This window comes from Rhinoderma darwinii, chromosome 8, assembly GCF_050947455.1.
Source record: "Rhinoderma darwinii isolate aRhiDar2 chromosome 8, aRhiDar2.hap1, whole genome shotgun sequence".
NCBI classification, from domain to species: domain Eukaryota; kingdom Metazoa; phylum Chordata; class Amphibia; order Anura; family Rhinodermatidae; genus Rhinoderma; species Rhinoderma darwinii.
In genome coordinates this window covers 118,765,747-118,790,886 of record NC_134694.1, presented here as the reverse complement: position 1 = coordinate 118,790,886, position 25,140 = coordinate 118,765,747, and the positions used below count along the sequence as shown (strand labels likewise).

Below are 25,140 nucleotides of genomic sequence, written 5' to 3'. Positions count from 1 at the left end.
AGCAGAATAGTGAGTGCAGCTCTGGAGTATAATACAGGATGTAACTCAGGATCAGTACAGGATAAGTAATGTAATGCATTTACAAAATCACTTAGCTATTTATTTAGAATAATTTTGTATAACCTATAAAATAGTGCACCAAACAGAAAAAAAGAAAGCATCTGTTTAAAGGTATTGAAGTTTTATTTCCATATTGTCATCTAATTGGTTGTATATTACTTTTTTATTCAGAGCCAAAAATGTTTGTTAACAGGAGATTGAAGACATTAGAAACATTACGCAGCAAGAAATGACTCATTATTATTATATGACTTTAAATCACGTTCGGAGCTTAGTTGGCTGATGGGTTACACTTGCCAATAAAATAAATTTTGCAGGTAATAGTCCAAAAAAGGTTGAAAGTGACAAAATGTGTCTAAAGATAAATGCTTCTATTTCACACAGCAGATATAGACTTATACTAAGATATCAAATATCATTAATGAAATGTTAAGGGTGATTTCCATCTCAACATTTGTTCAAAGACATAGAGTCCTCTTTTGTGTTTGTTTTGCTATTTTGCATAAAACACATCAGGCCTTATTAATATAGAACTTCTCTCAATAGTTTGCTGGATATTTGCTTGTACAGCTGATTTATGAAGACCTACATAAGGCTACATGCACACGTTGCGGAATTTAATGTTGAAAACCGCAGCTAAACGCAGGTAATCTTATAGGTAAAATCCGCGCTTAATACGGCAGTTTTTTATGCATTTTTAGGTGCAGATTTTCATTGTTGATGCAGAAACAGGTGCAGATTTTATGATGCAGATTTTTGTGCATTTTTAATTTACTTGTCAGATACAATTCTGAGAAGGAAACGCAAGGCAAATTGATACGATTATAAAATCTACACCGCAGGTCAATTTACGTGCGAATGTTCTGTAATATGTAGATGAGATGACTTAAAATGTCATGTACTCGGCTGGCGCTGTGTTACGCTGCAGATTTGTCACAGGAAATCCATGCAGCAAATCCACATGTAATACGCATCATGTGCATGTGGCCTAAGATTTCCACAAATATAATATGGTCTATATTATAATATACATCTACCTCCAGAGCAAAATCCCAAAAAGATGCTCAAGTGACTGAATAATTCCTGTGGTTGCATTAGAAGTGAGGATACAATAAATGGCCAAAAGTATGTGGACACCCCTCGTAATTGCTATTATCTGCTAGATCTTTCCCAGTCATCTGTAAGTGCTATTATCTTCTAGAACTGCCCCGGTCACCTGTAAGTGCTACTATTATCTGCTAGATCTGTCTAATCTACTCAATTCCTTTTGGTGTCCTGCTACATGAACCCCCAGCGATAAGCTGGAATCTGTGGTGGAACCTGCAGCAAGTATTCAATTTCCCTGCAGCGCCACTACAGGAAAAATGAAACATTACACATTCGTATCAATGTGGTGTTTGTGTAATGCACGGAAATGTTGGATCCTCCAGATCGAGAGATCATTAGATGTGGTTCTTAATAGGCTACCCGTCCCCTATTTATAATATCAGGATCCCTTAATAAGGTATTTGAATGTGGGTTGTATAAACCAGACTGCCCCTTAGAAAAATGTTTGTAATAATTTGTGGATTTCTTTTTGGTGTATGTTTTTTGTTTCTTCTTTTACTACTTTTTTTAACTTCATTTTTTCATTGTATGTAATAAATTCCTTGGTCGGACTATAGGTAGGGCAAAAATTGTAGCCGCACATGGACTTTGGAACTGTAGGGGGCCACTATGGGTGTAACTACAGCTATAGCAGCTGCTATGGGGCCCAGGGGCTGAAATTAGGGACCCCACTCAGTTAAAAGAGCCACTTTCCGTTTTGTGGGTAAAAACAAGTTGCTGGCATTCTGTTATCTGCCACTTTAATGTGGGATCTCCTTCGGATATAGAGAGACCATAGGAGAGTCCTCTCAAAGATGAACCCTTGAACCATTCTGATGTATATCGCTGGCACTCACTGGAGTTTAGATGCCAACACCAGCACAAAATCCGACCTCCTTAGATTATACCACAGTGCCAGGGCACTGGACGCAGGCAAGATGAGCCGCTGACGGAATGATGCATGGCATGTTTTATTGTTCTGTAATGTCTAAATAAAAAATTCTTTAAGCCAATATATCAGCGCGCAGTATTGTGGACATCTCACCATAAAACTTTTATGTCATTAATCTGTGTATGTTTATAGTCCCTGCAGAAAGTGCATAATACCAAGACAGAAATCTCAATACTATGATGTGTGTACAGACGCTGAATCTTTAAGAGGTCGGGAGGAAGAAGTGGGATTTACTTCAGAACAGCCATGTCTCAGCAGGTAGCAGCACAAAACTTCTACTGTCCAAAGAGGAGATGTACAATATACCCATGCAATACTGTATTTCTGTGTGTCTTTGTGTATACCTAGGTTATTGTGTGTGGTAAGGGTCGTCACGTCTCCTCTGTCCCATCTTATGGAAGTGGTGGACAACCATAGGACCAAAAGTACATGAAGTAACTCATTGACTAGATGTCTGCCCCTTATTGAATGCACGTGTGGTGGACATCTATATAGCATTGCTCTTTCTCTCTGTGAGAATTAATACATTACAGGTGACTGGAGCAAGAGCTTTCATTGTGTCCTAAAAATAAGCTACCTCCACAGAGCCAAGCTTCCACCCATTGGCATAAAATAGGGTAGACCTAAGGCAACAACCCTTATCATACCTATTGTAAGTATACAGCTCCATTTTGAGATCCAAAGGAGTATCAATATTCTGTGAAGCCCAAAACAGAAGATATCTAATAGAGTTGTATAATTGGCAATTAGGGACCCCAAAATAGAACCTGTGACTCCACTTTTAATCCAAAGATGGTGCTTCTTTAATCAATTACATATACATCAATTGTATACATGAGAATTAAAGGACCTTATAAGCAGAAGATGGAAACATACTTTTAATCCATACCCCCCCCCCAATCTAAGGAATGCATAGTATAATGTTACATACTGATAACAAGGTTATGAACCAGTCTTAAATGTGTATCCGGTTGTAGTGGCTTCCAGTTCGCCGATCACTACGACCCTGATGTGCTGTATCGGATTGGCAAGAATTGGCAAAAATTTCTCTATTCGACTGTTTTTGTAAAAGCGCCAACACGAGACATAGATAAAGTAGAAGGATACGATCCACCACCAGCACCACCTACGCTGTAAAGTCCAGTTTCCTGGTGTAATAAGATTCTCAAAAGGCTGTTTCATTGACATTGGAGGACGTTGCTAAGCAACGCTAAGGTTTCCTATTTCAGTGACTACCCCGAATCCACCGTGCAGGTCACATGATGCGTTTAGCTAGAATATCTCTTCGGATAACAGCCCTTTCTGACATTGTACCCTACAACCCAAGTCTTCTGACAGAGGCCAATGCTCATAATATCCTGTAGGATAGTGGTTGTCACAGAAGAAGAACTGAGGAAGAACAGATTGACTGCCCCACACAATCGGGAACATGTAGCCCCTTGGGGTATGCTCAGATATTTCCTTGAAATATCCGTCACAACTGAACTGTCTAAGCAAAGGACCGGACATTTCCCGAAGGATTAAGCTTAGATTTCTATAGTTTTCGAATTTGGTGAAGTTTTGAATTCACAAATTCCACTATTCTGATCTTCTCACGGGTCACTTTTGAGGGTATTCCCCTTAGCTGTAGAAGCCTTTAAGGGCTTTCATAGTCTTCTGTGGAGGGATACATGATTTTTAATGTCAAATCTTTCCAAGATTACTGATTGCAAAAAACATAATGTTCCCTGTACGTCTTCCAGCTCATCAAGAGCAGTACACAAGGTTTTGAGGGAACTTTTCTTTCTTTAGCTAAAATGGACTATCCAAGGTCTCTGAAAAGAAAAGCCTAATTCTCACCCATCACTCTACATCACTTTCTGACTATTATGTTCTGGTTGCAGGAGGCGATTTGTGTCAAAAACACATTTCAATAGAAGCGTTTCAGCCCTGACTTGTATATTATGGGCACAGTGAGCGGTGCATGTTTCGGGCCACCTTTTCATCTGAAGCACATTGTTAATGTAGATGGTTCCTTTGTAACGTTTTGGTCCATGTTCATGCTGAATAATCAATAGATTTCAAGATGAAAATGAGCTTGAATGACTCTAAAAAATCTGCAGTGGAAAAAGCCTGCGACCAAATAAAATAAAAAGTCAAAATATAAAGTTTTAGTAAAGAATGTTGTCATTTTATTGTGGGATTAAGAGAAATGCGTCTTGCTGTTCTGTCGCTTGCACTTTCTCCAGGTTCCTCTCATCCTCCCACTTGCACTCTCATGATCCCTCTCAGGCTATGTTAACACTGAGTTTTTTTGCAGGAAGATTTGGACCTGCCTGCACTTTCTCTGCTGCGATTTTCGGCTGCTGCCATTGACCGTCACGGGTAAGAAACTACACGAAAAACGCTTTCTCTGCCTCCCACTGATTTCAATGGGAGGTTCGAGATGGAACAGGAGGAAGAAAAAGCATGGGAGGTAATTTCAGACGTTCTTTGGCGCGGTTTCTGCGTCAAAAACAATGTAAAAAAAGCTTTGTGTGAACTAGGCCTTACTCTCCTACTAGTACTCTCTTTTTGATCTCTCTTACTGTCCCACTAGCACTTTCTCATGATGCCTCTCTTCTTCTCACTAGCACTCTCATGGTCCCTCTCTTCTTCTCACTAGCACTCTCATGGTCCCTCTCTTTCTAACTAGCACTCTCATGGTCCCTCTCCTCGCTAGCACTCTCATGGTCCCTCTCTTCTTCTCACTAGCTCTCTTATGATCCCTCTCATCTTCTCACCAGCACTTTCATGATCGCTCTATTCCTCTCACTAGCTCTCTTATGATCCCTCTATTCCTCTCACTAGCTCTCTTATGATCCCTCTATTCCTCTCACTAGCACTCTCATGGTCCCTCCCTTTTCACTAGCACTCTCATGGTCCCTCTCTTCTTCTCACTAGCACTCTCATGGTCCCTCTCTTTCTCACTAGCACTCTCATGGTCCCTCTCCTCGCTAGCACTCTCATGGTCCCTCTCTTCTTCTCACTAGCTCTCTTATGATCCCTCTCATCTTCTCACCAGCACTTTCATGATCGCTCTATTCCTCTCACTAGCTCTCTTATGATCCCTCTATTCCTCTCACTAGCTCTCTTATGATCCCTCTATTCCTCTCACTAGCACTCTCATGGTCCCTCCCTTTTCACTAGCACTCTCATGGTCCCTCTCTTCTTCTCACTAGCACTCTCATGGTCCCTCTCTTTTTCTCACTAGCACTCTCATGGTCCCTCTCTTCTTCTCACTAGCACTCTCATGGGCCCTCTATTCCTCTCACTAGCTCTCTTATGATCCCTCTCATCTTCTCACTAGCTCTCTTATGATCCCTCTATTCCTCTCACTAGCACTCTCATGGTCCCTCCCTTCTCACTAGCACTCTCATGGTCCCTCTCTTCTTCTCACTAGCACTCTCATGGTCCCTCTCTTCTTCTCACTAGCACTCTCATGGTCCCTCTCTTTCTAACTAGCACTCTCATGGTCCCTCTCCTCGCTAGCACTCTCATGGTCCCTCTCTTCTTCTCACTAGCTCTCTTATGATCCCTCTCATCTTCTCACCAGCACTTTCATGATCGCTCTATTCCTCTCACTAGCTCTCTTATGATCCCTCTATTCCTCTCACTAGCTCTCTTATGATCCCTCTATTCCTCTCACTAGCACTCTCATGGTCCCTCCCTTTTCACTAGCACTCTCATGGTCCCTCTCTTCTTCTCACTAGCACTCTCATGGTCCCTCTCTTTCTCACTAGCACTCTCATGGTCCCTCTCCTCGCTAGCACTCTCATGGTCCCTCTCTTCTTCTCACTAGCTCTCTTATGATCCCTCTCATCTTCTCACCAGCACTTTCATGATCGCTCTATTCCTCTCACTAGCTCTCTTATGATCCCTCTATTCCTCTCACTAGCTCTCTTATGATCCCTCTATTCCTCTCACTAGCACTCTCATGGTCCCTCCCTTTTCACTAGCACTCTCATGGTCCCTCTCTTCTTCTCACTAGCACTCTCATGGTCCCTCTCTTCTTCTCACTAGCACTCTCATGGTCCGTCTCTTCTTCTCACTAGCACTCTCATGGGCCCTCTATTCCTCTCACTAGCTCTCTTATGATCCCTCTCATCTTCTCACTAGCTCTCTTATGATCCCTCTATTCCTCTCACTAGCACTCTCATGGTCCCTCCCTTCTCACTAGCACTCTCATGGTCCCTCTCTTCTTCTCACTAGCACTCTCATGGTCCCTCTCTTCTTCTCACTAGCACTCTCATGGGCCCTCTATTCCTCTCACTAGCTCTCTTATGATCCCTCTCATCTTCTCACTAGCTCTCTTATGATCCCTCTCATCTTCTCACTAGCACTCTCATGGTCCCTCTCTTTCTCACTAGCACTCTTTTGGTCCCTCTCCTCACTAGCACTCTCATGGTCCCTCTCTTCTTCTCACTAGCTCTCTTATGATCCCTCTCATCTTCTCACCAGCACTTTCATGATCCCTCTATTCCTCTCACTAGCTCTCTTATGATCCCTCTATTCCTCTCACTAGCTCTCTTATGATCCCTCTATTCCTCTCACTAGCTCTCTTATGATCCCTCTATTCCTCTCACTAGCACTCTCATGGTCCCTCCCTTTTCACTAGCACTCTCATGGTCCCTCTCTTCTTCTCACTAGCACTCTCATGGTCCCTCTCTTTCTCACTAGCACTCTCATGGTCCCTCTCCTCGCTAGCACTCTCATGGTCCCTCTCTTCTTCTCACTAGCTCTCTTATGATCCCTCTCAATTTCTCACCAGCACTTTCATGATCGCTCTATTCCTCTCACTAGCTCTCTTATGATCCCTCTATTCCTCTCACTAGCTCTCTTATGATCCCTCTATTCCTCTCACTAGCACTCTCATGGTCCCTCCCTTTTGACTAGCACTCTCATGGTCCCTCTCTTCTTCTCACTAGCACTCTCATGGTCCCTCTCTTCTTCTCACTAGCACTCTCATGGTCCCTCTCTTCTTCTCACTAGCACTCTCATGGGCCCTCTATTCCTCTCACTTGCTCTCTTATGATCCCTCTCATCTTCTCACTAGCTCTCTTATGATCCCTCTATTCCTCTCACTAGCACTCTCATGGTCCCTCCCTTCTCACTAGCACTCTCATGGTCCCTCTCTTCTTCTCACTAGCACTCTCATGGTCCCTCTCTTCTTCCCACTAGCACTCTCATGGGCCCTCTATTCCTCTCACTAGCTCTCTTATGATCCCTCTCATCTTCTCACTAGCTCTCTTATGATCCCTCTCATCTTCTCACTAGCACTCTCATGGTCCCTCTCTTTCTCACTAGCACTCTCATGGTCCCTCTCCTCACTAGCACTCTCATGGTCCCTCTCTTCTTCTCACTAGCTCTCTTATGATCCCTCTCATCTTCTCACCAGCACTTTCATGATCCCTCTATTCCTCTCACTAGCTCTCTTATGATCACTCTATTCCTCTCACTAGCTCTCTTATGATCCCTCTATTCCTCTCACTAGCACTCTCATGGTCCCTCTCTTCTTCTCACTAGCACTCTCATGGTCCCTCTCTTCTTCTCACTAGCACTCTCATGGTCCCTCTCTTCTTCTCACTAGCACTCTCATGGGCCCTCTATTCCTCTCACTAGCTCTCTTATGATCCCTCTCATCTTCTCACTAGCTCTCTTATGATCCCTCTATTCCTCTCACTAGCACTCTCATGGTCCCGCCCTTCTCACTAGCACTCTCATGGTCCCTCTCTTCTTCTCACTAGCACTCTCATGGGCCCTCTATTCCTCTCACTAGCTCTCTTATGATCCCTCTCATCTTCTCAATAGCTCTCTTATGATCCCTCTCATCTTCTCACTAGCACTCTCATGGTCCCTCTCTTTCTCACTAGCACTCTCATGGTCCCTTTCCTCACTAGCACTCTCATGGTCCCTCTCTTCTTCTCACTAGCTCTCGTATGATCCCTCTCATCTTCTCACCAGCACTTTCATGATCCCTCTATTCCTCTCACTAGCTCTCTTATGATCCCTCTATTCCTCTCACTAGCTCTCTTATGATCCCTCTATTCCTCTCACTAGCACTCTCATGGTCCCTCCCTTTTCACTAGCACTCTCATGGTCCCTCTCTTCTTCTCACTAGCACTCTCATGGTCCCTCTCTTCTTCTCACTAGCACTCTCATGGTCCCTCTCTTCTTCTCACTAGCACTCTCATGGGCCCTCTATTCCTCTCACTAGCTCTCTTATGATCCCTCTCATCTTCTCACTAGCTCTCTTATGATCCCTCTATTCCTCTCACTAGCACTCTCATGGTCCCTCCCTTCTCACTAGCACTCTCATGGTCCCTCTCTTCTTCTCACTAGCACTCTCATGGTCCCTCTCTTCTTCTCACTAGCACTCTCATGGGCCCTCTATTCCTCTCACTAGCTCTCTTATGATCCCTCTCATCTTCTCACTAGCTCTCTTATGATCCCTCTCATCTTCTCACTAGCACTCTCATGGTCCCTCTCTTTCTCACTAGCACTCTTTTTGTCCCTCTCCTCACTAGCACTCTCATGGTCCCTCTCTTCTTCTCACTAGCTCTCTTATGATCCCTCTCATCTTCTCACCAGCACTTTCATGATCCCTCTATTCCTCTCACTAGCTCTCTTATGATCCCTCTATTCCTCTCACTAGCTCTCTTATGATCCCTCTATTCCTCTCACTAGCACGCTCATGGTCCCTCCCTTTTCACTAGCACTCTCATGGTCCCTCTCTTCTTCTCACTAGCACACTCATGGTCCCTCTCTTCTTCTCACTAGCTCTCTTATGATCCCTCTCATCTTCTCACTAGCACTCTCATGGTCCCTCTCTTTCTCACTAGCACTCTCATGGTCCCTCTCCTCACTAGCACTCTCATGGTCCCTCTCCTCACTAGCACTCTCATGGTCCCTCTCTTCTTCTCACTAGCTCTCGTATGATCCCTCTCATCTTCTCACCAGCACTTTCATGATCCCTCTATTCCTCTCACTAGCTCTCTTATGATCCCTCTATTCCTCTCACTAGCTCTCTTATGATCCCTCTATTCCTCTCACTAGCACTCTCATGGTCCCTCCCTTCTCACTAGCACTCTCATGGTCCCTCTCTTCTTCTCACTAGCACTCTCATGGTCCCTCTCTTCTTCTCACTAGCACTCTCATGGGCCCTCTATTCCTCTCACTAGCTCTCTTATGATCCCTCTCATCTTCTCACTAGCTCTCTTATGATCCCTCTCATCTTCTCACTAGCTCTCTTATGATCCCTCTCATCTTCTCACTAGCACTCTCATGGTCCCTCTCTTTCTCACTAGCACTCTTTTTGTCCCTCTCCTCACTAGCACTCTCATGGTCCCTCTCTTCTTCTCACTAGCTCTCTTATGATCCCTCTCATCTTCTCACCAGCACTTTCATGATCCCTCTATTCCTCTCACTAGCTCTCTTATGATCCCTCTATTCCTCTCACTAGCTCTCTTATGATCCCTCTATTCCTCTCACTAGCACGCTCATGGTCCCTCCCTTTTCACTAGCACTCTCATGGTCCCTCTCTTCTTCTCACTAGCTCTCTTATGATCCCTCTCATCTTCTCACTAGCTCTCTTATGATCCCTCTCTTCTTCTCACTAGCACTCTCATGGTCCCTCTCTTCTTCTCACTAGCTCTCTTATGATCCCTCTATTCCTCTCACTAGCTCTCTTATGATCCCTCTATTCCTCTCACTAGCACTCTCATGGTCCCTCCCTTTTCACTAGCACTCTCATGGTCCCTCTCTTCTTCTCACTAGCACTCTCATGGTCCCTCTCTTTCTCACTAGCACTCTCATGGTCCCTCTCCTCGCTAGCACTCTCATGGTCCCTCTCTTCTTCTCACTAGCTCTCTTATGATCCCTCTCATCTTCTCACCAGCACTTTCATGATCGCTCTATTCCTCTCACTAGCTCTCTTATGATCCCTCTATTCCTCTCACTAGCTCTCTTATGATCCCTCTATTCCTCTCACTAGCACTCTCATGGTCCCTCCCTTTTCACTAGCACTCTCATGGTCCCTCTCTTCTTCTCACTAGCACTCTCATGGTCCCTCTATTCTTCTCACTAGCACTCTCATGGTCCCTCTCTTCTTCTCACTAGCACTCTCATGGGCCCTCTATTTCTCTCACTAGCTCTCTTATGATCCCTCTCATCTTCTCACTAGCTCTCTTATGATCCCTCTATTCCTCTCACTAGCACTCTCATGGTCCCTCCCTTCTCACTAGCACTCTCATGGTCCCTCTCTTCTTCTCACTAGCACTCTCATGGTCCCTCTCTTCTTCCCACTAGCACTCTCATGGGCCCTCTCTTTCTCACTAGCACTCTTTTGGTCCCTCTCCTCACTAACACTCTCATGGTCCCTCTCTTCTTCTCACTAGCTCTCTTATGATCCCTCTCATCTTCTCACCAGCACTTTCATGATCCCTCTATTCCTCTCACTAGCTCTTTTATGATCCCTCTATTCCTCTCGCTAGCTCTCTTATGATCCCTCTATTCCTCTCACTAGCACTCTCATGGTCCCTCTCTTCTTCTCACTAGCTCTCTTATGATCCCTCTCATCTTCTCACCAGCACTTTCATGATCCCTCTATTCCTCTCACTAGCTCTCTTATGATCCCTCTATTCCTCTCACTAGCTCTCTTATGATCCCTCTATTCCTCTCACTAGCACTCTCATGGTCCCTCTCTTCTTCTCACTAGCACTCTCATGGGCCCTCTATTCCTCTCACTAGCTCTCTTATGATCCCTCCATTCCTCTCACTAGCTCTCTTATGATCCCTCTATTCCTCTCACTAGCACTCTCATGGTCCCTCCCTTTTCACTACACTCTCATGGTCCCTCTCTTCTTCTCACTAGCACTCTCATGGTCCCTCTCTTCTTCTCACTAGCACTCTCATGGTCCCTCTCTTCTTCTCACTAGCACTCTCATGGGCCCTCTATTCCTCTCACTAGCTCTCTTATGATCCCTCTCATCTTCTCACTAGCTCTCTTATGATCCCTCTATTCCTCTCACTAGCACTCTCATGGTCCCTCCCTTCTCACTAGCACTCTCATGGTCCCTCTCTTCTTCTCACTAGCACTCTCATGGTCCCTCTCTTCTTCTCACTAGCACTCTCATGGGCCCTCTATTCCTCTCACTAGCTCTCTTATGATCCCTCTCATCTTCTCACTAGCTCTCTTATGATCCCTCTCATCTTCTCACTAGCACTCTCATGGTCCCTCTCTTTCTCACTAGCACTCTTTTGGTCCCTCTCCTCACTAGCACTCTCATGGTCCCTCTCTTCTTCTCACTAGCTCTCTTATGATCCCTCTCATCTTCTCACCAGCACTTTCATGATCCCTCTATTCCTCTCACTAGCTCTCTTATGATCCCTCTATTCCTCTCACTAGCTCTCTTATGATCCCTCTATTCCTCTCACTAGCACGCTCATGGTCCCTCCCTTTTCACTAGCACTCTCATGGTCCCTCTCTTCTTCTCACTAGCACTCTCATGGTCCCTCTCTTCTTCTCACTAGCTCTCTTATGATCCCTCTCATCTTCTCACTAGCACTCTCATGGTCCCTCTCTTTCTCACTAGCACTCTCATGGTCCCTCTCCTCACTAGCACTCTCATGGTCCCTCTCTTCTTCTCACTAGCTCTCGTATGATCCCTCTCATCTTCTCACCAGCACTTTCATGATCCCTCTATTCCTCTCACTAGCTCTCTTATGATCCCTCTATTCCTCTCACTAGCACTCTCATGGTCCCTCCCTTTTCACTAGCACTCTCATGGTCCCTCTCTTCTTCTCACTAGCACTCTCATGGTCCCTCTCTTCTTCTCACTAGCACTCTCATGGTCCCTCTCTTCTTCTCACTAGCACTCTCATGGGCCCTCTATTCCTCTCACTAGCTCTCTTATGATCCCTCTCATCTTCTCACTAGCTCTCTTATGATCCCTCTCTTCTTCTCACTAGCACTCTCATGGTCCCTCTCTTCTTCTCACTAGCACTCTCATGGGCCCTCTATTCCTCTCACTAGCTCTCTTATGATCCCTCTCATCTTCTCACTAGCTCTCTTATGATCCCTCTATTCCTCTCACTAGCACTCTCATGGTCCCTCTCTTCTTCTCACTAGCACTCTCATGGGCCCTCTATTCCTCTCACTAGCTCTCTTATGATCCCTCTCATCTTCTCACTAGCTCTCTTATGATCCCTCTCATCTTCTCACTAGCACTCTCATGGTCCCTCTCTTTCTCACTAGCACTCTCATGGTCCCTCTTCTCACTAGCACTCTCATGGTCCCTCTCTTCTTCTCACTAGCTCTCTTATGATCCCTCTCATCTTCTCACCAGCACTTTCATGATCCCTCTATTCCTCTCACTAGCTCTCTTATGATCCCTCTATTCCTCTCACTAGCTCTCTTATGATCCCTCTATTCCTCTCACTAGCACTCTCATGGTCCCTCCCTTTTCACTAGCACTCTCATGGTCCCTCTCTTCTTCTCACTAGCACTCTCATGGGCCCTCTATTCCTCTCACTAGCTCTCTTATGATCCCTCTCATCTTCTCACTAGCTCTCTTATGATCCCTCTATTCCTCTCACTAGCACTCTCATGGTCCCTCCCTTCTCACTAGCACTCTCATGGTCCCTCTCTTCTTCTCACTAGCACTCTCATGGTCCCTCTCTTCTTCTCACTAGCACTCTCATGGTCCCTCTCTTCTTCTCACTAGCACTCTCATGGGCCCTCTATTCCTCTCACTAGCTCTCTTATGATCCCTCTCATCTTCTCACTAGCTCTCTTATGATCCCTCTATTCCTCTCACTAGCACTCTCATGGTCCCTCCCTTCTCACTAGCACTCTCATGGTCCCTCTCTTCTTCTCACTAGCACTCTCATGGTCCCTCTCTTCTTCTCACTAGCACTCTCATGGGCCCTCTATTCCTCTCACTAGCTCTCTTATGATCCCTCTCATCTTCTCACTAGCTCTCTTATGATCCCTCTCATCTTCTCACTAGCACTCTCATGGTCCCTCTCTTTCTCACTAGCACTCTTTTGGTCCCTCTCCTCACTAGCACTCTCATGGTCCCTCTCTTCTTCTCACTAGCTCTCTTATGATCCCTCTCATCTTCTCACCAGCACTTTCATGATCCCTCTATTCCTCTCACTAGCTCTCTTATGATCCCTCTATTCCTCTCACTAGCTCTCTTATGATCCCTCTATTCCTCTCACTAGCACGCTCATGGTCCCTCTATTCCTCTCACTAGCACTCTCATGGTCCCTCCCTTTTCACTAGCACTCTCATGGTCCCTCTCTTCTTCTCACTAGCACTCTCATGGTCCCTCTCTTTCTCACTAGCACTCTCATGGTCCCTCTCCTCGCTAGCACTCTCATGGTCCCTCTCTTCTTCTCACTAGCTCTCTTATGATCCCTCTCATCTTCTCACCAGCACTTTCATGATCGCTCTATTCCTCTCACTAGCTCTCTTATGATCCCTCTATTCCTCTCACTAGCTCTCTTATGATCCCTCTATTCCTCTCACTAGCACTCTCATGGTCCCTCCCTTTTCACTAGCACTCTCATTGTCCCTCTCTTCTTCTCACTAGCACTCTCATGGTCCCTCTCTTCTTCTCACTAGCTCTCTTATGATCCCTCTCATCTTCTCACTAGCACTCTCATGGTCCCTCTCTTTCTCACTAGCACTCTCATGGTCCCTCTCCTCACTAGCACTCTCATGGTCCCTCTCTTCTTCTCACTAGCTCTTGTATGATCCCTCTCATCTTCTCACCAGCACTTTCATGATCCCTCTATTCCTCTCACTAGCTCTCTTATGATCCCTCTATTCCTCTCACTAGCTCTCTTATGATCCCTCTATTCCTCTCACTAGCACTCTCATGGTCCCTCCCTTTTCACTAGCACTCTCATGGTCCCTCTCTTCTTCTCACTAGCACTCTCATGGTCCCTCTCTTCTTCTCACTAGCACTCTCATGGTCCCTCTATTCTTCTCACTAGCACTCTCATGGGCCCTCTATTCCTCTCACTAGCTCTCTTATGATCCCTCTCATCTTCTCACTAGCTCTCTTATTATCCCTCTCTTCTTCTCACTAGCACTCTCATGGTCCCTCTCTTCTTCTCACTAGCACTCTCATGGGCCCTCTATTCCTCTCACTAGCTCTCTTATGATCCCTCTCATCTTCTCACTAGCTCTCTTATGATCCCTCTATTCCTCTCACTAGCACTCTCATGGTCCCTCTCTTCTTCTCACTAGCACTCTCATGGGCCCTCTATTCCTCTCACTAGCTCTCTTATGATCCCTCTCATCTTCTCACTAGCTCTCTTATGATCCCTCTCATGGTCCCTCTCTTTCTCACTAGCACTCTCATGGTCCCTCTTCTCACTAGCACTCTCATGGTCCCTCTCTTCTTCTCACTAGCTCTCTTATGATCCCTCTCATCTTCTCACCAGCACTTTCATGATCCCTCTATTCCTCTCACTAGCTCTCTTATGATCCCTCTATTCCTCTCACTAGCTCTCTTATGATCCCTCTATTCCTCTCACTAGCACTCTCATGGTCCCTCCCTTTTCACTAGCACTCTCATGGTCCCTCTCTTCTTCTCACTAGCACTCTCATGGGCCCTCTATTCCTCTCACTAGCTCTCTTATGATCCCTCTCATCTTCTCACTAGCTCTCTTATGATCCCTCTATTCCTCTCACTAACACTCTCATGGTCCCTCCCTTCTCACTAGCACTCTCATGGTCCCTCTCTTCTTCTCACTAGCACTCTCATGGTCCCTCTCTTCTTCTCACTAGCACTCTCATGGGCCCTCTATTCCTCTCACTAGCTCTCTTATGATCCCTCTCATCTTCTCACTAGCTCTCTTATGATCCTTCTCATCTTCTCACTAGCACTCTCATGATCCCTCTATTCCTATCACTAGCACTCTCATGATCCCTCTATTCCTCGCACAAGCTCTCTTATGATCCCTCTCATCTTCTCACTAGCTCTCTCATGATCCCTCTTTTGCTCTCACACACAGAGAAGCAGCGAGGAGGAGAACATCCCCATAGTTGACTGCATAATCCCGAACAACTGAGGTGAGAGCCGGAGCAAGCGGCTAAGCCTAATCCCTGTTGTTACCCTCAGGCAGTGGCCATTTTCTGCTTCGCTGTTCCCACACCCCAGGGGAAAAATCTGTGGCAGCACTGTACAACCCTCTCCCACATTAACCTGATGGACATTTCAATCAGAATGTGCCAGGTTTGTGCCAGGACCAATATACCCTCCTGATGCAGTAGGCCTCACTCTGGCCCCAACCTCCTAGTGGATTGTAATCATGGTGACATCTTTGTAGAATACAATTGCTGGAATCTTAGTCACCAAGTCACCAAGACGTGACACACGTCGGGCAGTTTCTTACCCATTGTATTAAGACGGTCAGGTTAACGAACAATTTGTCACTTTACGGCATAGTACACACATCTTCTTACCAGGCCCTCTAGAAGTTGTTATCTCCTTGAGTTCTGATTAAGTCTAGCTTAGTTAAGCTTCACCCGTGTGTTCGTTACAGCTGTAAGGACTTTCCACATTCTACTATGCGCTGCTTATGTGTGTGACATATGCAGCCGACCGTGCACAGGAAAACGTCCACACAGCTGCTGATGAGATAAGAGTGTGATGACGCCATAGACTTAGGACTGTGCTGTACATGTATTGTAACAAGGAATATAATTAGGATTTTTACCATATTTACTTTGGCGCATTGCTCCTGTTGCCACAAATATCCGATAAACTATTAGAGGAGTGGCAACATTGGCAGGACAAGGAGGTGCGTGCAGACGAGAGGAGTCACAAGGAGCTTTTGGGATTTTACGTTTCTCAGAAGCAAATGGTGATCACGAAATAGACCACCTATTGGGTTTTATATAGAAAGTGGTCCAAACGGGTAATAAGGGATACCGATAGATCAAAGGGAAGCACCAAGTCAGTTGAATTGGGCATTGGGGAGTCTCTTTTTAGATACATTTACTGTACTGGGCTTTCTAAAGAAAAATTGAATGTAGGAAAACCCCTTTATATATACATGTGTTTCCGCTGTGACACACTTCCTAGCCTACATGATATTAAAGGTCATTCTTTTATATACTGTGCAGTAGTTTCACATAACACATGTTCTAAACACCACTGAGCACATTAATCTTTCTCTAGTGTCTTAAAATGTCCTTGTTTACAAGAAAAACATACTGAAAATAGAAATGAATGGAGAGAGAAGGTAGATGATAGATAGATAAAAAAAATAGAAAGATAGATACGAGATTGATAGTCTGATATGGGATAGATAGTGTAACGGTCGTGGACCGCCGCCTCCTCTTATCTGTTGACGGCCGCGTCCGCAGATCTCTCTCCTATGGCCGACATCGCCTTCCCTAGAGACGTCAGCACATCCGGCCATTCTGCCCTGTAGTGTCTCCTAGGGGGCGCTCGTTCGTTCCTGGGCTTAAATTTTAATAACTTTATTTATTCCCAGATCACCCTGGATTATAAAAAGGGCCCTGCCCTTTCACTCCTTGCCTGAGTGTTGTGTATTCCCTTGTTAGTCTTGCAAATGTTCCCTTAGTCGTATCCTGTTCCCAGTGTTCCCGTGTCCTGCTACCTGTATCCTGTGCTGTGTTTGTTCCTGAGCCTTTTCTAGCGTGGGCGTCGCGTTGTGTCATCCGCTATGCCTGCTGTTATACACCATGTCTGGTGTCATCCACTACACCTGCTGTTATACCCCACATCTGGTGTCATCCGCTATGCCTGCTGTCACACGCCACGTCTTGGTATCATCCGCCACGTATGGCGCTACCTGCCACGTCAAGTCCCATCTGTGCAAAAGCCTCTGCTACTGTCTGGACTATCTCAGGTACCCTTGTGCTAAGAACTTTGTATAGACTGTAACTTGGCCAGCTGCTACTCCGCTATGGCAGAGCGGTCCACATACACCTAGATCAGGCCATGGAACCCGCTGGCCAACCTAAGACCGCAGTTCAGGTGATGCAAACGGATATGCGTGACCTGCGTGAATGCCAGGATCAACTCCATGTGACCGTAAACTCTATCATCGCTCGACTGGATCAGCCTCCTGCTCCTCTTCTGGATGCTGCTGCCGTTCCACTGCCCATTACTCCTCCTGTCTGTTCCGGATCCACAGTTTCGCTGCCTCTTCCTCCCCGCTATGACGGTGACCCTAGTGCCTGTAGAGGTTTCATCAACCAATGTATCATCCATTTTAGATTGCGTGCTCACCTCTTCCCCCTCTGATGAGGCCAAGGTAGCGTTCATTATTTCCCTTCTCGCTGGCAAGGCCCTGGCATAGGCAAACCCCATCTTGGAACGAGAGGCCCCTGAATTCTCAGACCTGGCGTCATTCCTAGAGACTTTTCATACTGTGTTTGGTCGAACATCCTCTGTAGCGGCCACTCTACTAGCCCTGAAGCAAAGAGGGTCCACGGTAGGAGAGCATGTTATCTCCTTCCGTACACTGGCCGCAGCGTTGTCATGGAACAATGAGGCATTGGTGGCGACCTTTTGGCAGGGACTGTCCTCGCACATGAAAGATGAGCTAGCAGCCTGTGATCTTCGTTCCCCTGGGTGCTCTTTTCCCGTTGGATACACGGGTCGACATGAGGATCCAGGAACGTGCTCAGGAGGTTCGGTGGGAGAGTCGTTTCCACAGACTGTCGCCCTTGTTCCAGAGACCACTATTGCCTCCTCCTGTTACTCTACCTGAAGAACCTATGCAAGTAGACAGAATCAAATTCTCCGGAGGCCAGAGCCGCGTTTATTAACCTCAAGAGTGCTTTCACCTGATCCTCCGTTCTCCATCACCCTGATGCTTCTCGGCAATTCTTTCTGGAGGTGGACGCGTCTTCCGTAGGTGCGGCAGCACTACTATGCCAAAAAAACTGTAAAAGGCAAGATGGTGGCTTGTGTCTTCTTTTCAAAATTATTCTCTGCAGCAGAACGCAACTATTCCATCAGGAATCGGGAATTGCTGGCCGTCAAGTTGGCCTTAGAGGAGTGGAGACACTTGCTGGTGGGTGCTATCCATCCTATTATCTATACTGACCACAAGTACCTACAGTCGGCTCAAAGATTGAACGGTATACTAACCATATATTAAGCATACAGAGTCATCCTTAGCCCAACCTCCTTCACCCAAACCCCATTCTCACATCCATCCATCCACTCCACCTCTATACCCATACATGATCATACATACCAAATAGAGCATACTCTCCCTTTTTACTGGTCCAGCATCCCCACCTGACACCCACTACAAGCAAGAAAACAACCACTACTACCACATATATAAAATGTATATATTATTTTGTAATAATAGCAATAAAGTAATGACAACGATAACACTATCATCCTACTACCCCCTATCCCTCCCACAAAAAAAACCCTGACAATGTCCAAAAATTTCCCTCTCCAAGACGTCCATCACCTAGGAGAGACGAACCAGAAAAAAAGAAAAGGGAAAAAAAAAACATACGTCCCTATAAGACAACATATGACAAATATATTTCCTTTTGCATCACATAAACAACCCCACAGCACCTCAGGGCCGCAACCAGAAACCGAGCTGATACTGTGGTGGCCCTCTGCTTACCCACTTGCAAGCCTAGCCTACGAGAGCAAGTGGATCAGCTTTCGCATGGCTGTAACTTACCAACAAAACACACCCTTGAAGGCCCAAGTTCAGTGCTTTCAAGCCATATACTTACCGTACTTCATGATAACTTAAGACTAGGGTGTTAGCACCAGCCCTGTCACCAGGAAGGGAGCCAAGAGAGTTAGTGCAATTAAAAAGCAAGAGGCCCTGTTAACACCAAGTCTCTCAATCTGCAAGGAGCGTACCTTCACCAGGTTCCCCAAGATGTTCCTACATACTTCATCTACAGGGAGGATTTTCTGCTGCGCCGTCACTAAACAACGTTCACTCCAGGTGTAAAACCTAACCACTACGCAAAATAGATAGAGTGCTCTGGTCCCTCCCACCAAGGCCTCCGAAGGATCCATAAACCAACTCAGGATTGGAAAGACCGGCTAGCCTAGGCCAACTGATGCCAGTACCTACCCTAATGTACACCTCTGCATTGAGGGGGCATTGAAACAAGAAGTGCTCCATGCTTTCCAGCATATCGCAGCACTCCTCTCGAGGACAACCTTTTTCCTCGAGCCTCCTGTACTTCAAATTAACCCTTAAATGCAGTTTCCCCTGGAAGCAGCGCCAGGCGAAGTTTCTAAACGTCGCAGGGAATCCTTTTGCTATTCAATAAACCCAGCCGACATCTAGGACCCTGCCAGGGAAATCCCTAAGCACCAATGGAGTTTGGAAATGGGTCGACAGGACCCTTATGTCAAGGAATTTCCTCGACAAGGCCCTAAGCATCCCCACCCCCAAACCCCAAACCCCACCAGCAAATGACCTTTAGAACCAAGGTAACGTAAGCCGGAAGATATCCGTGTGGTCTGCGCTAATTCTTCACTTGCCCTCCTATCTCCCATTACTGATAGAAAGGCAAAAACCACCCCCTAAAGGAGAATACCCACTCTTGCCAGAGGTTTTCCCGACATTTGACGTATGGTTACGTCCTAGCCGGCTAGGGGAAGTATGGAACGGGCTTCACAGTAATGAGCGGGATCGCGCTCTAGCGCGAGCCCGCTTGTTTAACCCGTTAAATGCTGCGGGCAATAGTGACTGCAGCATTTAAATCATTGGAAAGAGGGGGACAACCCCCCTCTAGCAGCTCATTGCGCCCCCTGCAATGCAATCGCGGGGTGGCAATGGTTGCTATGGCTGCCTGGGGGCCTAATGAAGGTCCCCAGGTCCGCCATCTTTGTGCTACTATAAATTTAAGCCTGTCAGAAAGACGATATACTGCAATACATTAGTATTGCAGAATATCAAGCAAGCGATCCAATGATCGCTGGTTGAAGTCCCATTTTCCCCCCTAGAGCATAGTAAAAAAATAAATAAACATAATTGGTATCGCCGCATCCGTAAAAGTCTGAACTATTACAATATATCATTATTTAACCCGCAGTTTTTTTTTAAAAAAACATAAAATTGTAAACGCCAGAATCTATATTTTTTTGGTCACCTACTCTCCCACAAAATATTGAATAAAAAGTGATCAAAACGTTCGTTGCATGTACCCCAATATGGTATAAAAATAAGCCCTCATACCACTTAATCGACGGAAAAATAAAGTTATGGCTCTCTGAATTTTGCGACACAAAATAAATTAAATTTTTTACACTTCGTTTTTTTACTTGTAAAATATAGAAAAAACTATATATATATATATATATATATATATTTGATATCACCGTAATCGTATTGACCCGCAAAATAAAGTTAACAGGTTGTTTTAATTGCACAGTGAATTCTATAAAAACGAAGCGCAAAAAACAATGGAGGAATCAATGTTTTTTTTCATTTTCTACCCCACAAATATTTTTTTCCCGCTTCCTAGTACATTATATGTCACAATAAATGGCGCTACGAAAAACTAGAACTTGTCCTGCAAATATTAAGCCCTCATAGGTCTATATCGACGGAAAAATAAAAAAAATATGGCTTTTGGAAAGTGGGGAGGAAAAAACGAAAATTAAAATCTGAGTTGTTTACGACGGGAAAGGGTTAAAAAAACATGTCTATCCTAGACCTACAGCTTCCCCTATGATAGATAAATCCACGGTGACCCTGGGTCATGTTCACATCCACCAGGAAAGCATCACTAGCTATCTTATTTAGCTCGACGCTATCATAAGCCTGCCGACAGGGCCGCCCCTAGGATAGATGGTGCCCTGTGCGAAATGATCTTTCGGCGCCCCACCCCATCATTAAAAAAAAAAATGCCCCATAAAAAAATTATAATGCCCCTTTAGTGCCCCCATACAGTATAATAATAATATTTAATAATATAATATATTACAACCCCATCAAGGACACAGTATTTTGTCCTCTAATTGTGCCCACAGTATTATGCCACCTGTAGTACCCCTACACAGTATAATGTCTGCTTAGCGGCCCCCACACAGTATAGTGCCCCCCTGTAGATATTGCCATACAGCCTCCCTGTAGACAGTGCCATAATTCCCCACCTCATTTTTGTAGATCATGCCTTACAGCCCTCACCTCCCCTTGTAGACAGTGCCATACAGTCCCCCACCTCCCCCTTGTAGACAGTGCCATACAGTCCCCCACCTTCCCCTTGTAGACAGTGCCATACAGCCCCCCACCTCCCCCTTGTAGACAGTGCCATACAGTCCCCCACCTTCCCCTTGTAGACAGTGCCATACAGTCCCCCACCTCCCCCTTGTAGATCGTGCCATACAGTCCCCCACCTTCCCCTTGTAGACAGTGCCCCCAAACAAAAACAAAAATAGTACTCACCTAGGTCCCGTTCCCATGACGAACTGAGCTGCTCCATGACAGGACCCTGTAGCCTAGTACAGAATTTCCCAACCTTTTCGGAATCGAGGCAGCACTGGAAAAACAAAATTTCCTCAGGGCCCCCCTACCAAAAATTGTTTTGAGAAAGACAGAAAACGGCTAAGAACAAGCACTACACTCGTAGGGTATGTTCACACACGTTTTTTGTAAGGCAAAAAAAATCTGCCTCAAAATTCCTTCAGCAACTGACAGCGTTGGGTGACCTTTTTTTTAATTTTTCTTAAGCTGTTGAAGCGAATGCAAAAGATGCTGGAAAAAAAAAGCTCCAAACGAGCGCCGCAGGTATTTTCTGCCTCCTATTAATTTCAATTGGAGGTCAGAGGTGGAAACCACTTGAAGACCATCAGCCCCCCACTCAGAGTAAAATGACCATCAGCTCCCCACTCACAGTAAAATGACCATCAGCCCACCACCGCACAGCCCCCTGTAGGGAGGGCCGCACAGCCCCCTGTAGGGAGGGCCGCACAGCCCCCTGTAGGGAGGGCCGCACAGCCCCCTGTAGGGAGTGCCGCACAGCCCCTGTAGGGAGTGCCGCAAAGACCCCTGGTAGGGAGTGCCACACAGCCCCTGCTTGGTAGTGCCCCACAGCCCCCTGGTTGGTAGTGCCCCACAGCCCCCTGGTTGGTAGTGCCCCACAGCCCCCTGGTTGGTAGTGCCCCACAGCCCCCTTATTGGTAGTGCCCCACAGCCCCCTGGTTGGTAGTGCCACACAGCCCACTGCCCCCTGGTTGGTAGAGCCACACAGCCCCCTGGTAGGTAGTGCTACACAGCCCCCTGGTTGGTAGTGCCACAAAGCCCCCTGGTTGGTAGTGCCACACAGCCCACAGCCCCGTGGTTGGTAGTGCCACACAGCCCACAGCCCCCTGGTTGGTAGTGCCACACAGCCCCCTGGTTGGTAGTGCCACACAGCCCCCTGGTTGGTAGTGCCACACAGCCCTGTGGTAGGTAGTGCCACACTGCCCACAGCCCCCTTGTAGGTAGTGAAAGGACTACGAAATGACCCTGATAGCCGGCGGGCAATAGACATTCAAAAAAGGACAACTGTGCAGGAGCACACAAAATACCCAGCTTTCCCAGCTATCAAATAAATGTGCGGAAATAAACTAAGATATAACTTTTATTTAGTCTGAGTAAAGGATTAATCCTTTTAGCTAGATTAAATAAAAGTTATATCTTAGTTTATTTACACAATTTTTTCTGATACCCGGGAAAGCTGGGTATTTTGTGTGCTCCTGCACAGTTGTCCTTTGTAGGTAGTGCCACACAGCCCACAGCCCCCCTGTAGATAGCAACCCCCCCCCCCCCCCTTCGAGTAAAGCTAACGCCACTGTAGCTCCCTGAAGGAGCGGAATCCCCGTGTGGCCGGGGATTCCGCTCCTGGAGCGCTGCTTGATGCCTCTGTCCATATATGGACAGTGACATCAGGGAAAACTCCTGAAGCGGAATCCCCGGTCACAGCGTTGCAGACTCTATGACCGTCGATTCCACTCCAGGAGAAGCTCCTGTCGTCTGTGTCCATGACGTCATTGTCTTCTCCTTGAGAGGAATCCCCGGTCATAGAGTCTGCAATGCTGTGACCTGGGATTCCGCTTCAGGAGTTTCCCCTGATGTCACTGTCCATATATGGACAGAAACATCAAGCAGCGCTCCAGGAGCGGAATCCCCGGCCACACGGGGATTCCGCTCCTTCAGGGAGCTACAGTGGCGCTAGTAGACAGCAGAGCAGGGAGATACCTCCCTGCTCTGCTATAGTGCCCCCCTGTAGATAGCAACCCCACCCCCTTCCAGTATAGATAGTGCCACTGTAGCTCCGTGAAGGAGCGGAATCCCAGTGTGGCCGGGGATTCCACTCCTGGAGCGCTGCTTGATGCCTCTGTCCATATATGGACAGAAACATCAAGCTTCTTGATGTTTCTGTCCATATATGGACAGTGACATCAAGCAGCGCTCCAGGAGCGGAATCCCCGGTCACACGGGGATTCGGCTCCTTCAGGGAGCTACAGTGGTGCTAGTAGACAGCAGAGCAGGGAGATACCTCCCTGCTCTGCTATAGTACCCCCTGTAGATTGCAACCCCACCCACCTTCCAGTATAGATAGCGCCAAAGTAGCTCCCTGAAGGAGCCGAATCCCAGTGTGGCCGGGGATTGCACTCCTGGAGCGCTGCTTGATGCCTCTGTCCATATATGGACAGAAACATCAAGCAGCGCTCCAGGAGCGGAATCCCCGGAAATTTTTTAATATTTTTTAATAAGGACTACTAGGCATGTGACCCTGAGAAATGTTACTCTTCTTCCAAAATATTCAGAATTCGATCAAAACTTTATCGTTGCAACTTTCCTGTTTGTGTTTTATTTTCTACATGTATTAGGTTTTGCTCTTTATTTTATATGGCTTTGGGGTTTTTATATTTAGTAAAATACAAAAAACAAGCGAGGGCATTTAATTATAGAAAATCGAGGCAATTATTTGGCTACTTAAATAAGTTTCCCCAATCCTTTCTGCACTGTTTATTTCATGATTGCTTCCAAAGCATTTTTACGGTGAGCATTAGGCAGCGTCTCTCGAGAGTCGGTTATTGATACTGTCAGAGTTAATGTAGTGCCAATAAAACTGAACGTGATTATACATTTTAACAATCTGTTTTTTCCTCTCTTCATTTTCAACTGGTGCCAATAAACATATCAGTTTCTTTTAATATACCATCAAACACGGAGCATAATGAAATGGATGGAAAACGAGACCAATAGGAAAGGTATAGTTAATATATGTAACTACGGAGGAATTTTCAGAAATCACATATTCAAGATTAATGAGTCATCACCGTCCATCATATGAAGTATGGCTGCCTTTCAGAGTCCTATATATATATATATATATATATATATATATATATATATACATATATATATATTATTATTTTTTTATGGAAGATCCACTTTGAGCAACATTTCATAGTATCAATCTATATGAAATGTAACCTTACTAGTCTTCTTCTCATCTTTTAACATCAGGTCTTATACTCCAGTCACGTCCAGAGCTGGTTTCTTTGCCTTTTGTTGGAATTCTTCCATTTTCCGCTCTGAATCTGTCAGCGCTGTGCTGACAGACATGACCTGAACGGCTTAGATGTGATATCATGATACTCTGGACATTCCTAAATTATATTCTGAAGCAAGTACACCCTTTATGCTTTCTAGTGAATTTTTTTTATAAAAAACTAATTTCACTATATAATTTTATTTTATCTAGTTTTATTGTTGCTTGTTTAATACATTGTGCACAATGTTTCTTTTTTATCATTTCAATGACTGACAACCATTTTAAAATATCTCGTGTGTCCGTCATTGAAGATGTTTTCTGTAAATCATAGTAAGGGTATGTTCACACGGCCTATTTACGGACGTAAATCGGGCGTTTTTGCCCCGAATTACGCCCGAAAATAGCGCCTCAATAGCGCTGACAAACATCTGCCCATTGAAAGCAATGGGCAGACGTTTGTCTGTTCACACGAGGCGTATATTTA

The 25,140-nt window shown here is 45.7% G+C and overlaps 1 long non-coding RNA gene across 1 annotated transcript; it reads left to right on the top strand.

Moving 5' to 3' along the window:
* Positions 1 to 4,399: 4,399 nt before the first annotated feature.
* Positions 4,400 to 24,839, top strand: LOC142658900 (uncharacterized). Its single transcript, XR_012850216.1, has 4 exons — positions 4,400 to 4,553; positions 15,146 to 15,203; positions 24,303 to 24,369; positions 24,629 to 24,839. It is a non-coding gene; the product is annotated as an uncharacterized LOC142658900 (long non-coding RNA).
* Positions 24,840 to 25,140: the final 301 nt, after the last annotated feature.